This window comes from Solanum dulcamara, chromosome 9, assembly GCF_947179165.1.
Source record: "Solanum dulcamara chromosome 9, daSolDulc1.2, whole genome shotgun sequence".
NCBI lineage: Eukaryota > Viridiplantae > Streptophyta > Magnoliopsida > Solanales > Solanaceae > Solanum > Solanum dulcamara.
This window is the reverse complement of record NC_077245.1, coordinates 51,662,540-51,677,216: the sequence shown is the minus strand read 5'-3', so window position 1 is coordinate 51,677,216 and position 14,677 is coordinate 51,662,540. Positions and strand designations below refer to the sequence as shown.

The window sequence follows — 14,677 nt, the reverse complement described above, 5'->3', positions numbered from 1 at the left end:
AAGTTGTTTCCAAGTCTAAGAGAGATTGACATGAAAGAATGGAAAAATATCTTTGGGCATATAGGACTACGTGTCACATGCCAACACAAGCAACTCCCTATTCTCTTATTTATGGAGTTGAAGCAGTCTCCACTTGAGCGTCAAATTCCATCATTGCGCCTTGCCATTCAAGAAGGACTCACTGATGAAGAAAATGCTCGGTTACACCTTAAAGAATTTGAGGTTCTTGATGAAAAAATTCTAAAGTCTCAACAAAGTCTGGAATGTTATCAAGCTCTTCTAGCTCGATCTTTTAATAAGATGGTTCGTCTTAGATGCTTCCAAGTGGGTGATCAAATTCTTGTTGTAAGAAGGCCCATTATTACTTCTCGTTGGTATAGAAGCAAGTTCTCTTCTAAATGAGATGGACCATATGTGGTATAAGAAGTATACTCAAGAGGCACTTACAAACTGGTTGACTTAGAAGTATTGTGAGTTGGACCCATTAATGGAAAGTTCATAAATAGATACTATCCTTGAAGAAAAGAAACACCCTCCTTAAGGTACAAGCATAAACTACATGTTACTCCTGGCCCACAAGAGTATAAACTGTGCACGGCATCCAAAAAAAATGTCCGCTAGGTTGAAAATCTCGAAAGAGGTGGCCTAGGCAAAAGTTAGGACACAAAAAAAATTAAATTGTTTTTTTAAAAAAATAATAAAATATCACTCCTTCAGAACTACGTTATGACTTGATCCTCTTCACCGGGGTACATGTGCGCTTGGAATTACATTCTGAGTTCAGTTGCATGAGTGTCCAAAAAATACATAGTCTCACTTGACCTTCTTCAGCGAGGTTAGTGGTTCTTAGTGTTACATCCTAAGTTTAGTCTCATAAGTTTAAAATAAATGGGGCATGCTATGATTTGAGCATCATAATATTCTTGTAGATTGTCATATATAATATGTGAATTAGAGAGGGCCAATCAAGATAGAGTTTGAATTGATTTCAAAGAAATATTCATACAAATCTGTAAAGCTATTAGCTGTGATTATTGTACATGTTTTAGTTTTATGAATCTTCTTTTCAACTGATCAAAAATATTATCATTTTGGCTTCTCTATGCTGAGATATGAGTATTTTTAATAAGATCATGTGAATATGAATATGTCAGCTTTTCTGCATGTGAAATTCATTTTTGAAGTTTGTTTAGAACAATCGTGAGGGATTTGAGCTATAAATTTTGGATATGTTTTAGATTAAGAAGTTTGGTTTTTAATACATTATCTCTCATGGCTTTGGTGCTCTCATACAATGATATATCTCTCATAGTATCGAAACACACAAGGTGATACACAATGATGTTTAGGGGAAAGTCCAAGCTTAATACGACTATGTCAATGCATCAATATGAGTAAATAACTCTTGAAGCTGAAATGTAAAAGAAATAATTAAAGAAATGTGCAATATAATGCAATAAAAAAAGTTTCTAAAAGAGTGACAACTAATCAATCAAAATTCTAAAATAAATAAATAAATAAAGAGCAAAAAAAATATCTCATAATAAGCTAGTCTAAACGTAGCTTATAATTAGTTGTCTTGAAGAGAAATCTTTAAAACCCTCTTTTTCTCTTCCACATCATGCGAGGCAGTCGTAGTTACTAGAGAAACATCAGCGCATTTATTGTACTCTTGTTCAGCTGCTACGACTTTGGGTTCGACATCTTCAACTTCTATCTTGGCAACATTTCGGAGGGATTTTAACTCCTTCACCTTTTTCCTCGCCTCCTTAAGGGATTGACAGATATTAGACAATTCTTCTGATTTCTCATTCTTTTCATTCAAGATAAGATCAAGACGTTCCTTGGCTTTTAAATATGACTCAAATTTTTCAATTTTTAGGACTTTATCAGCGAGGGATGATCATACTTGATCATAGGACGTGGCACATTCAAAGAGAGACTACAATAAGTTTTTCAAAGGAGAAATATCCACCCCCATTCCATATACATCATCAATAATTACTTGGACCTCATCATTAAGAGAAGAAACTCATTATGCAGTGAGATCGACAAGTTTAGGATGAATCTTATTCCAAGCTCCCTCGATAAAATTCATTCGAAGTTTTGAGATGACCTTTCCATCAAAGATAGACATGGACATTGCCGATTTCTTGTGGAGAGGATATTCTACACTTGATGTAGTTCTTTCATGAGGGATAGAAATAGCCTATCGCTCTGATTTGGGTGTCATGATTTCCTTGAATTCGGCCCCTCTACAGATTCATTACTGTCTTATGGCTTACTTTGATAAAAAGTCTCCAACATGCTAATATTGTTTGCCTGCAAAAGAAAATAATATGTATTTATATATATATATATATATATATATATATATATATATATATATATATATATAAGAAGACATATCATAGTTAGTGGAGTCATGTGGGTCATGGAATAAAAAAAATCATTACCTCGTTAATAGCCGTCAAAGTCCTTGAAGAACTAACGTTGTTGTTAAAAATCTCTACTGGATGCGAACTAGTATCATTTGGCGTGTCAGAAGGTAGTTTCAATTGCTTTCAACAACGATCACTACGGATGCTACTACTTTCTTCTTGAGATGGCTGCTTGTGAGAGGTGTGTTGAATTTGAGTTGAATATTTTTATTTTTAAAATTCTTCATGGGAAAGACCCTTGACCTTGTCTAGAACAACAACTTTAGACTTCAAAATAGGAGGTTGACTTACAATTAAGATCTCCTCATAATTATTTTAAAGAATATCGATATTTGGATCAACAACATTCACCAATGACTCTATATAATTTTCAAGAAAATTTCCATGCACCTTTTCCCACCAAGACTTGTAATTGAGAGAAAAGAATTTTTTCAAGTTGGACCCACTAGGAGAAAATGTTACTCTTTCCCTCTATTTGTCAATACACAAATTCTGGTAAGCCTTAATTCCTCTGCTAATGAAGCCTCACGCAAATCTCGATATAATCGACCAGGAGCATTTTAAAAAAAGCCAAATTGATGACTGAATCTGTGGGGACTATAAGGCTCCACAATAAAGATATTCTCGTCCCTAGAAGTGAGATAGTTCAAGCGAAGACGCATAAAAAAATTCTATTGAAAGTCTTTTTCAATGCCGTCATCACGGTAGTGGTGATCATTAGGTCTTTTGATCAATGTTGCATCCCAGAAAATGGTTCCTCCTCCATGTATACGCTTTCTTGCATCCTCTTTTTTAAAATACCTTGTAGCACCTTCTCCAAAAAAGGAATTCATAAGAGGATCAGTCGGTCCACCTGCTAATGGGTAATGAGTCTTAAAGTAATAGGCCAACCAACCATACACATAATGAATTGAAAAACAAGTTTGGACGAGATTAAGTCATGAGCATCTTGAAATTGTATTTAGACCTTTGTAAATGCTAACTAAGACTGGAACTGCAAGGCTAACTCTTCGTCCATATGCTAAATGACAGACAATTCTGAAGACGCCCAGATGAATAAAGTGATCCTATTCATAACAAATACACACAAACAGCAAGATAAAAAGGCGGCCAAGTGTGTTTCATTTTTCTTGCGACTCTTAACTTCTAACTTGTGAAACAAAGCTTCTTCAGCAGGAGACCAATTAACAGGCTCACCAATTACGCCAGTTGGGTTATACGACGACTTGAGATGGACAAACTTCTTTTCTCTTCTTGGTGGGGGTTGTCCATATTTTGTATCTCCCTTACATAAAAACTCTACCCATCATTCCACAAAAACATTTGGGTCATTATTATTTTCTACTCAGATATGATGAAAAGCATCAAATAAATGCTCACAAGAATGGGGGAGAAATCTTTTTCCTTTGTCGGATGAGTTTAAAAGTTCTGTAACGTTTGGCAGGACCTCCTCATAAAGACTTCCTGTTATGGGTAAACCATCAATCATGTGTAAGTCCCAAAGTGATATAGATAATTTTCCAACTGAGGTAAGTAGTGTATTTGTAACAGGACACCAATCTTCGCAGAAGACTTGCAAGATGTTAGTGTTATGATTATAGGTAAAAAAAATGAACCATACACAACATTGTATATTCTTGGGTCTTTCAAAGCCTGGCCACTCCTACTAAGGATATCTTCAGCCCACTCCCAATAGCCTGAAATTTAGTGAAACTCTCCATCAAATGTGAAAGTTTCATCCCATCGAGACTCGCCATTTATGATTTGTCATCCCAAGCATGGAAAAGAAGTTGCAATATTTTTGGTACGTTGATTAGGAGTGCAAAGTACCCACGTCTTGGGAGGATGGCTTTTATATTCAAGAGTTCAATCATCTAAACCAGGAAGTTCCCCTAAAGATGGCCACGGAGCAGCATACTTGCCAGCTAATAGGGTACCTATAAGCAATTTGGTCTCCACCTCATTATCCTTATGATCTGATATTATAAGGTATTGCGACTCAGAAGAAGAGGACATCAAATCTCTAAAGTAAACCATGATTCAAATTGCAAAAAAAAGTATTTTATTAGCACTTAATTAGTAATTCAATAATCATGGTTATGAATTTCAATAATGAATGATTTTATTCTTTGAGCTCGAACTATGCCTAGTACAGACGGTATAAAGTCTCTATCGATCAGGTGAAGTCTTTTCTTTAGACGGTGTAAAGTCTTTAGCTCAAATGATGTCATGCCTTAGGTTTAAATCATGTAAGGTCTTTGCCTTAGACGGATAAAGTCTTTGGCTCGGATGATGTGATGCCTTTGACTCAAATCATGTAAAGTCTTTTTCTTAGATAGTGTAAAGTCTTTGGCTTGGACTAGTGATGCTTTTGACTCAGACGGTGTAAATTTTTTGCCACAAATCATATAAAAAAATTTCTTGAGATGGTGTAAAGTATTTGGCTTGGACTATGTGGTATCTTTTGACTCAGACAGTGTAAAGTCTTTGCCACAAATCATGTAAATTCCTTACCTTAGATGGTTAAAGTCTTTGACTTGAACTATCTGATGCCTTTGACTCAGACAGTGTAAAGTCTTTGTCACAAATCATGTAAAGTCTTTGCCTTAGACAGTGTAAAGTCTTTGGCTCAAACAATGCAGCACCTTCGAGTCAGGCGGTGTAAAGTATTCACTAAGGATGATGTAAAATTATTGGCTCCATAAGATACAACTATTGCTTCTATTGATTAAAAACAAACACAAAAGAACAAAAGAACAAAGCCAAAAAAAAAAAAAAAAAAAAACTTACCTCGTATCTTTATTCTGCACGATGAACTCAAGAGTGTATGCAAAAAAGAGCATCAAAAATTGTAAATGCCAATGATAAAAATAAATAAAAGGAGAGAGCTTATTTATAGACAAATAGTGACGGTGAGGGAGTCTTTCTCCCAAAGTAACTATAATTACTTTTTGGGTTAGCACTCTAGTGGAATGGTACAAATTTATTCTCTCTGTATCCTAATTGGTTGTGGAATTGTAAAAATTTGGGTTATTTGTATTCTAAAAAGAATGTGTCCTTTCTGAATTCTAATTGGACGATTATTATTTATTTATTTTTGTCAGCAAATGCCTATTCTTTATTTTGTTGATCTCTATTGTATTCTAATTGTTCAAATCTAGTAAAAATAAATTGCATTAGCCAAGTGATGAAGTTCCAATTGGAGTCTCATTATTTACTCCAAATATGTCACTTTAATTGGAATATTGTATTAATTTAATATGTTCATGGTGCATCTTAAAATGCACGACATACGATTATCATTTAGTTAATACTTTAAGGCTAGTCTTTGTATAAAATACTTTGACAAGACTTGAAGTAGAGGGCATTTGTAAGCATTAAAATTTTATTGAATTTAAATCTATAAATTAATTTGGACTATATTAAATTCAAGAAAATAGTCCAAATATTGTGGCAATCCAAGTCAAATAAATGAGCCACTAAAAGCATGTCACGTGTCAAAGTTATGTGGCAATCCAAGTGAAATTAAATAAGCCACTAAAATCATGCCACGTGTCAAAGTTATGTGGCAATCCAAGTCAAATTAAATAAGTCACTAGAATCATGTCATGTGCCAAAGTTAGGTGGCAATCCAAGTCAAATCAAATAAGCTACTAAAATCATGCCACATCTCAAAATTATGTGGCAATTTAAGTCAAATTAAATGATTCACTAGAATAATGTCACATGTATATGTGACATGTTCTAACCAACCAAATTAAAGCTCTTCACCAAAGAAATCTGATTGGTCAGTTCAAACCGACCAATCAAATCACACAGGCATACCACTCCCTACAACAATAAATATGGGTTCTTATTATTCTCAGGAGGAGGGGTTTGAAAGAACAGAAAGAAAGAAAAGAGCTCGTGGATCAAAGACCACAAATTCTCTACAAAGCTACAAAGTTTAAGCGATTAAGTTCAAGTTCAAGATCAAGAACGAAGGCAAATATCAAGACGTTCAAGATCAAGAACGAAGGCAAATATCAAGACGTTCAAGATCAAGTTGCTTGTTCACATTTATTATTCGTCATAACCATACAAGTGTTTGTGACAAATAATTCAAATCCAAGTTTGAAGACGAAGATTCAAGATCAAGATATTCAAACCCTTGAGTCTAAATCAAATTCAAGTTCAACATATTCCATATTATTTGAAGAATCATAAGATTATCATAGAGATTGTAACGCGCACTACATTTTGAAATCAAATATTACACTTTGTTACTTCAATTTTTTGGTCTTGATTATTTATTTTTTCTCTACTCGAAAATTTGTTGTTTACAGTATATTCTATACAAAATACTTGAAATTCTTCCAAGCTTTGGATTAATCCTGATCTATCGCAAGCTAATGAATGCAAATCTAGGTTACTTTTAAAATATATTATATTAATGTAAATGCTAACATAAAATTACATCAACAAATCTAACACAAATTTTTAAAATGTAGATTAGGACGTGTGTCTCAACCAACCTTTGAAATGTTGAGTCAAACAAATTCTCATTGTACTCTTTCTGTTTCTGAGGAGTTGGAGACTGAAACCACAAAACTTAAAAGTATTCAAGCATTCATTAATTCCATGAGGTAAATTATATATTTTTTATGAGGGATTTATAAATATCATTAATTTTAAGTAAAATATTACTATATGTGTTGATCAATTTTCTTTACAGATTAGACAGTTCTGGATAGTTGCAACAGTAGTTAACTTAGAACTTCAAAAGGACTGGTCATATATGGGATGCAAGAAGTGTCAGAGAAAAATTGACAATGTTGGTAATAAAGTTGATTGCAAAAAATGTGCTCGAGATGAGATTGCTTCTCATAGGTATAATCAACATTTATTTTAAATATTAAAAATAATGCTTAGATTTATTAAACACATATGATATCAGATACAAGCCTCAGATTAATAGAACCATCATGTTTACCCGGTGGAATTGGATGCTCTTCTTGATAGAACCATCATGTTTACAGTGGCTGTGAAACAAGAAAATGTTGAGTCACGTGATTGTGTCTATGGAGTTAAGAAGATCTGATAAATCAATACAAGAAATCAATAGAAAAAGATGTATTCACTGTATGTTATCTTTAATAATAAGATAAATTTATTTATTAAGTATTTATAATTTATCACAAATAGTATCTAAATATGTTAACTTTTTAATAATAGAAGCATGTTTTCAATATTGAAGATGCCACAGATGGTGATAAGGTATTCAAGTTTATTGATTTACTATAAAGTAGTTACGACTTCTCAAAAAAAAAATGAGTTAATCGATTTTAAATATTTTAAAATTATCTCTTAACTATTGTTCTTTTTTTTTTTTTTTTTAGAATTTCATGGAAGATATTGAGGTGACGTCTCCTAAAAAAGCTACTACAAAGAGAGGAAGATCAAAAAATGAAGGATCTATTACAGATGATAGTGTTGATATTGCACAACTATCCAGTAACAAGGCCAAGAAAGTTATTAAGAAAGAGAAAAATCCATGGACAAGTGGACGTACATTAAATTTGTTAATTACATTTTACTTTCTAGCAACTATATATATGTATGAAACTCAAGTACGATTTAGTTGTGTATTTTATTTTATGTCTTTTAGTATTATGAAAGAAAAGAAATTTTTTATCTCAAGATTGACTTTGACTCTATCTGATGCAAGAATATCTTTCAAGTTTTAGGCGAAGACAATTTTTATTAATTGTATATTTTGCCATGATCATTAATAAAAGTCAAGGTCAATCGTTGTCTCACATTGGATTGTTTTTGAAAAAGCCAGTATTTACCCATGGACAATTGCATGTTGCTTTATCATGAGTTACTAGCAGTAAAGGATTAAAGATTTTATCTTATGATGATGATGGGAACATTCGTAATGAGGTTACAAATGTTGTGTATAAAGAAGTCTTTCTTTAGATTTTATAAAATTGTTTTACTTATCATGTTGAAATGATACTTTCTTTACAATTTTGTAAAAGTGTTTTTCCTATCATATTATTGAACAAGTACTTTCTTAAAATTTTGTAAAAGTCTTTTTTATTATGTTGTCAAAAGGTACTATCTTTATATTTTCTAAAAGTGTATTTCTTATCATGTTGAAAAGAGTACTTTCTTAACCTTTTTTAAAGTATTTTTCTTATCATGATTAATGCGTATCTTCTTTTATTTACTTCTTTTAGAAGTGTTTTTCTTATCATATTGTTAAATAAGTATTTTCTTGAAAATTTTATGAAGTTGTATTTTTATTATCATGATGAATGATTATTTTCGTTACATTTAGTAAAAATATTTTTCTTATCATCTTCAATAGCTACTTTCTTTACATTTGCAAAAGTGTTTTTCTTATCATGTTAAAATGATATTTTTTTTTACACTTTGTAAAGTGTTATTCTTACCATGTTTAAATATTATTTCCTTTACAATTTTGCAAATATATATTTCTTTTCATATTGTTGAATAGTACTTTATTAAAATTTGTAAAACTGTTTTTCTTATCATGTTGTCTAAAGTTATTCTTTTTTACATTTTATAATAGTGTTTTCCTTATCATTTTGAAAGAGTACTTTCTTTAATTTTTGTAAACGTGATTTCTTATCTCGTTTAATGAATACTGTCGTTACATTTTGTAAAAATATTTTTCTCATCATGTTGAAAGATACTTTATTTATAATTTGTAAATAGATTTTCTTATCATATTGAGTAAGTACTTTCTACATTTTTATCTAAAGTGTATTTCTTATCATGTTAAAAAGGTACTTTCTTTATATTTTGTAAATGTGTTTTTCTTATCATGTCAAAAGTGATTTTCTTATCACGTTGAATGGGAATATTTTTTTACACATTATCAAAAGTGTATTACTTATCATGTTGCAATCCATTTATACTAAGTATTATATAGTTGATCTCGGATTAATATTCCGCGCATTGCACGGATATTATACTAATTATGCATTTATAGTACAATCACAATCACATTGCAATACATAGAGTGAAAATGTAATAAATTCAATGATACATATATGGTAATACAATCCAATATCATATATTATTTGATTATGCACTCGTGTATAAAAAAAAAGTGAAAAATACGTGGAATTGTTATGTGTCTCTGTGTATACAGAATCAGCACAAAAAAAATATCTAATATTTTAGGGAAGTAATTATCCTACCTCAAGAATAGGGAATGATAGATTGTCGAAAAGTTAAGATATGTATATAAAGTTAAGAGTGTTAAACAACAAGTCGGGTGGTTGTCCACTTTGATTACTTTTCTTTGTAAGTGGGCAAGTTGTCCACTTGTGTTCATCATTTTTATTGTCTATAAATTACATACTTTGCAATGTAAAAGGATGATACACAAAAAGAAAAAAGAAAGAATACATCTCTCTTTCTTTTCTCTTACTCTCCCCTCTTTATTTTGTTAAGTTAGTGTATTTTATAACACGTTATCAACACGAAACTTTAATTTTCTTCAAACAAATTAACTTCTATATCAGAATATGGAAATTTTCCAGTCATCAGCTGAATCCAAAAATAATTATGATGATATATGTCTTATTGATAGTGTCATAACACACACTATTTTAAGATATAAGAAATATTTCTCTTATTTGATTATGAAAAAAGCTAATATTAATACAATATCTGGTAGTACAAGATTAATTGAAGGATCCGGAAAAGCTAAAGTTGTACTTATCGGAGAGAACAAATTTAACAATTAATGAAGCATTATATTGTAGTAAGTCTCAAAGAAACTTATTAAGTTTCAAAGACATTCGTCAAAATGGTTATCATATTGAGACTACAAATAATGAAAAGAATGAATATCTTTACATTACTACAATGACGTCGGGCAAAAAGTTTATACTTGAAAAGTTACCCGCTCTTTCATCCGACTTATACTTCACAAGTATTAGCATGGTTGAGACATATATCATAGTAAACCAAAGGTTTACTAACTCAAATGATTTTATTATTTGGCATGACCGATTTAGCCATCCCAGTTCTAATATGATGCGCAAAATAATTGAGAGTTCACATGGACACTCTTTGAAGAACCAAAAGATTCTTCAATTTAAAGAATTCTCTTGTGCTACATGTTCTCAAGGCAAATTAATTACTAGACCATCAGTAATCAAAGTGAAAAATAATTTCCCAATATTTTTGTAACGTATACAGGGTGATATATGTGGGCTCATGCACCCATCATTTGGACCATTTAAATATTATGTAGTTTTAATAGATGCATCTACAAGATGATCACATGTATGCTTATTATCAACTCATAATATGACATTTACGAGATTACTTGCTCAAATAATCAAGTTAAGAGCATAATTTCCAGATTATACAATAAAGACAATTCATCTTGATAATGCTGGCGAGTTTACATCTCAAGCATTTAATGATTATTGTTTGTCCACTGGGATAACAGTTGAGCATCCGGTTGCTCATGTTCATACTCAAAATGGTCTAGCAGAATCATTAATTAAACATCTCTAATTAATTGCTAGGCCAATGCTTATGAGAACAAAACTTCTCATTTCATTATGGGGTCATACTATTTTGTATGCAGCAAGTCTTGTGCGGTTCAGATCCGCAAGTTATCATAAAGTCTCCCCATTACAATTGGCTTTTGATCATGATCCGAATATTTTTTATCTTAGAATATTTGGATGTGCAGTATATGTTTCAATTTCCAGAACACACAAAAATGGGACCCCAAAGAAGATTGGGGATATATGTTGGGTATGAATCTCCTTCTATCATAAAATATTTGGAACCTATGACTGGAGATTTATTCACTGCAAGATTTGCTGATTGTCATTTTGATGAATCAGTATACCCAACATTAGGGGGAGAAAATAAGTAGCTGAAAAGGAAAATAGATTGGAATGCATTATCATTATCTCATTTAGATCCTCGTACAAATAAATGTGAATTGAAAGTTCAAAAGATAATTCATTTGCAAAATAATACAAATCAATTGCCAGATGCATTCACTAACCTATCAAGAGTTACTAAATCTCATATTCCAACTGTTAATGCTCCAATTTGAGTTGATGTCCGAGTAGGACAATTAATTAATGCAAATGAGTCTAAACCATATTTAAAACGTGGTAGACCAATCAGTTCCAAAGATAAAAATCCTTGAAAAAGAAAAGAAACAAACAATCAAGATGGTCATGATATGAAAGAACCTGCTCAAGAAGAGCGAGGAGACATAACAATTGATAAGACCTTGGAAGAGGTTAAGGCGCCTGGAAATGATAAAGAAATTTTAATAAATTATGTCTCATCAGGAAAAATATGGAATTGAAATAATGTAATTATCAACAATAGTTTTGCTTATAATGTTTTTTTTTTTTTTTTTTTTTTTTTGTGGGAACAGACCCTACACGAGGCACTTACAAACTGGTTGACTTAGAAGTATTGTGAGTTGGACCCATTAATGGAAAGTTCATAAATAGATACTATCCTTGAAGAAAAGAAACACCCTCCTTAAGGTACAAGCATAAACTACATGTTACTCCTGGCCCACAAGAGTATAAACTGTGCACGGCATCCAAAAAAAATGTCCGCTAGGTTGAAAATCTCGAAAGAGGTGGCCTAGGCAAAAGTTAGGACACAAAAAAAATTAAATTGTTTTTTTAAAAAAATAATAAAATATCACTCCTTCAGAACTACGTTATGACTTGATCCTCTTCACCGGGGTACATGTGCGCTTGGAATTACATTCTGAGTTCAGTTGCATGAGTGTCCAAAAAATACATAGTCTCACTTGACCTTCTTCAGCGAGGTTAGTGGTTCTTAGTGTTACATCCTAAGTTTAGTCTCATAAGTTTAAAATAAATGGGGCATGCTATGATTTGAGCATCATAATATTCTTGTAGATTGTCATATATAATATGTGAATTAGAGAGGGCCAATCAAGATAGAGTTTGAATTGATTTCAAAGAAATATTCATACAAATCTGTAAAGCTATTAGCTGTGATTATTGTACATGTTTTAGTTTTATGAATCTTCTTTTCAACTGATCAAAAATATTATCATTTTGGCTTCTCTATGCTGAGATATGAGTATTTTTAATAAGATCATGTGAATATGAATATGTCAGCTTTTCTGCATGTGAAATTCATTTTTGAAGTTTGTTTAGAACAATCGTGAGGGATTTGAGCTATAAATTTTGGATATGTTTTAGATTAAGAAGTTTGGTTTTTAATACATTATCTCTCATGGCTTTGGTGCTCTCATACAATGATATATCTCTCATAGTATCGAAACACACAAGGTGATACACAATGATGTTTAGGGGAAAGTCCAAGCTTAATACGACTATGTCAATGCATCAATATGAGTAAATAACTCTTGAAGCTGAAATGTAAAAGAAATAATTAAAGAAATGTGCAATATAATGCAATAAAAAAAGTTTCTAAAAGAGTGACAACTAATCAATCAAAATTCTAAAATAAATAAATAAATAAAGAGCAAAAAAAATATCTCATAATAAGCTAGTCTAAACGTAGCTTATAATTAGTTGTCTTGAAGAGAAATCTTTAAAACCCTCTTTTTCTCTTCCACATCATGCGAGGCAGTCGTAGTTACTAGAGAAACATCAGCGCATTTATTGTACTCTTGTTCAGCTGCTACGACTTTGGGTTCGACATCTTCAACTTCTATCTTGGCAACATTTCGGAGGGATTTTAACTCCTTCACCTTTTTCCTCGCCTCCTTAAGGGATTGACAGATATTAGACAATTCTTCTGATTTCTCATTCTTTTCATTCAAGATAAGATCAAGACGTTCCTTGGCTTTTAAATATGACTCAAATTTTTCAATTTTTAGGACTTTATCAGCGAGGGATGATCATACTTGATCATAGGACGTGGCACATTCAAAGAGAGACTACAATAAGTTTTTCAAAGGAGAAATATCCACCCCCATTCCATATACATCATCAATAATTACTTGGACCTCATCATTAAGAGAAGAAACTCATTATGCAGTGAGATCGACAAGTTTAGGATGAATCTTATTCCAAGCTCCCTCGATAAAATTCATTCGAAGTTTTGAGATGACCTTTCCATCAAAGATAGACATGGACATTGCCGATTTCTTGTGGAGAGGATATTCTACACTTGATGTAGTTCTTTCATGAGGGATAGAAATAGCCTATCGCTCTGATTTGGGTGTCATGATTTCCTTGAATTCGGCCCCTCTACAGATTCATTACTGTCTTATGGCTTACTTTGATAAAAAGTCTCCAACATGCTAATATTGTTTGCCTGCAAAAGAAAATAATATGTATTTATATATATATATATATATATATATATATATATATATATATATATATATAAGAAGACATATCATAGTTAGTGGAGTCATGTGGGTCATGGAATAAAAAAAATCATTACCTCGTTAATAGCCGTCAAAGTCCTTGAAGAACTAACGTTGTTGTTAAAAATCTCTACTGGATGCGAACTAGTATCATTTGGCGTGTCAGAAGGTAGTTTCAATTGCTTTCAACAACGATCACTACGGATGCTACTACTTTCTTCTTGAGATGGCTGCTTGTGAGAGGTGTGTTGAATTTGAGTTGAATATTTTTATTTTTAAAATTCTTCATGGGAAAGACCCTTGACCTTGTCTAGAACAACAACTTTAGACTTCAAAATAGGAGGTTGACTTACAATTAAGATCTCCTCATAATTATTTTAAAGAATATCGATATTTGGATCAACAACATTCACCAATGACTCTATATAATTTTCAAGAAAATTTCCATGCACCTTTTCCCACCAAGACTTGTAATTGAGAGAAAAGAATTTTTTCAAGTTGGACCCACTAGGAGAAAATGTTACTCTTTCCCTCTATTTGTCAATACACAAATTCTGGTAAGCCTTAATTCCTCTGCTAATGAAGCCTCACGCAAATCTCGATATAATCGACCAGGAGCATTTTAAAAAAAGCCAAATTGATGACTGAATCTGTGGGGACTATAAGGCTCCACAATAAAGATATTCTCGTCCCTAGAAGTGAGATAGTTCAAGCGAAGACGCATAAAAAAATTCTATTGAAAGTCTTTTTCAATGCCGTCATCACGGTAGTGGTGATCATTAGGTCTTTTGATCAATGTTGCATCCCAGAAAATGGTTCCTCCTCCATGTATACGCTTTCTTGCATCCTC

The 14,677-nt window shown here is 32.0% G+C and overlaps 1 long non-coding RNA gene across 1 annotated transcript; it reads left to right on the top strand.

Annotated features, from left to right (window-relative positions):
- Positions 1–7,004: 7,004 nt before the first annotated feature.
- On the top strand, positions 7,005–8,017 carry LOC129902325 (uncharacterized). Its single transcript, XR_008770075.1, has 3 exons — positions 7,005–7,066; positions 7,156–7,310; positions 7,820–8,017. It is a non-coding gene; the product is annotated as an uncharacterized LOC129902325 (long non-coding RNA).
- Positions 8,018–14,677: the final 6,660 nt, after the last annotated feature.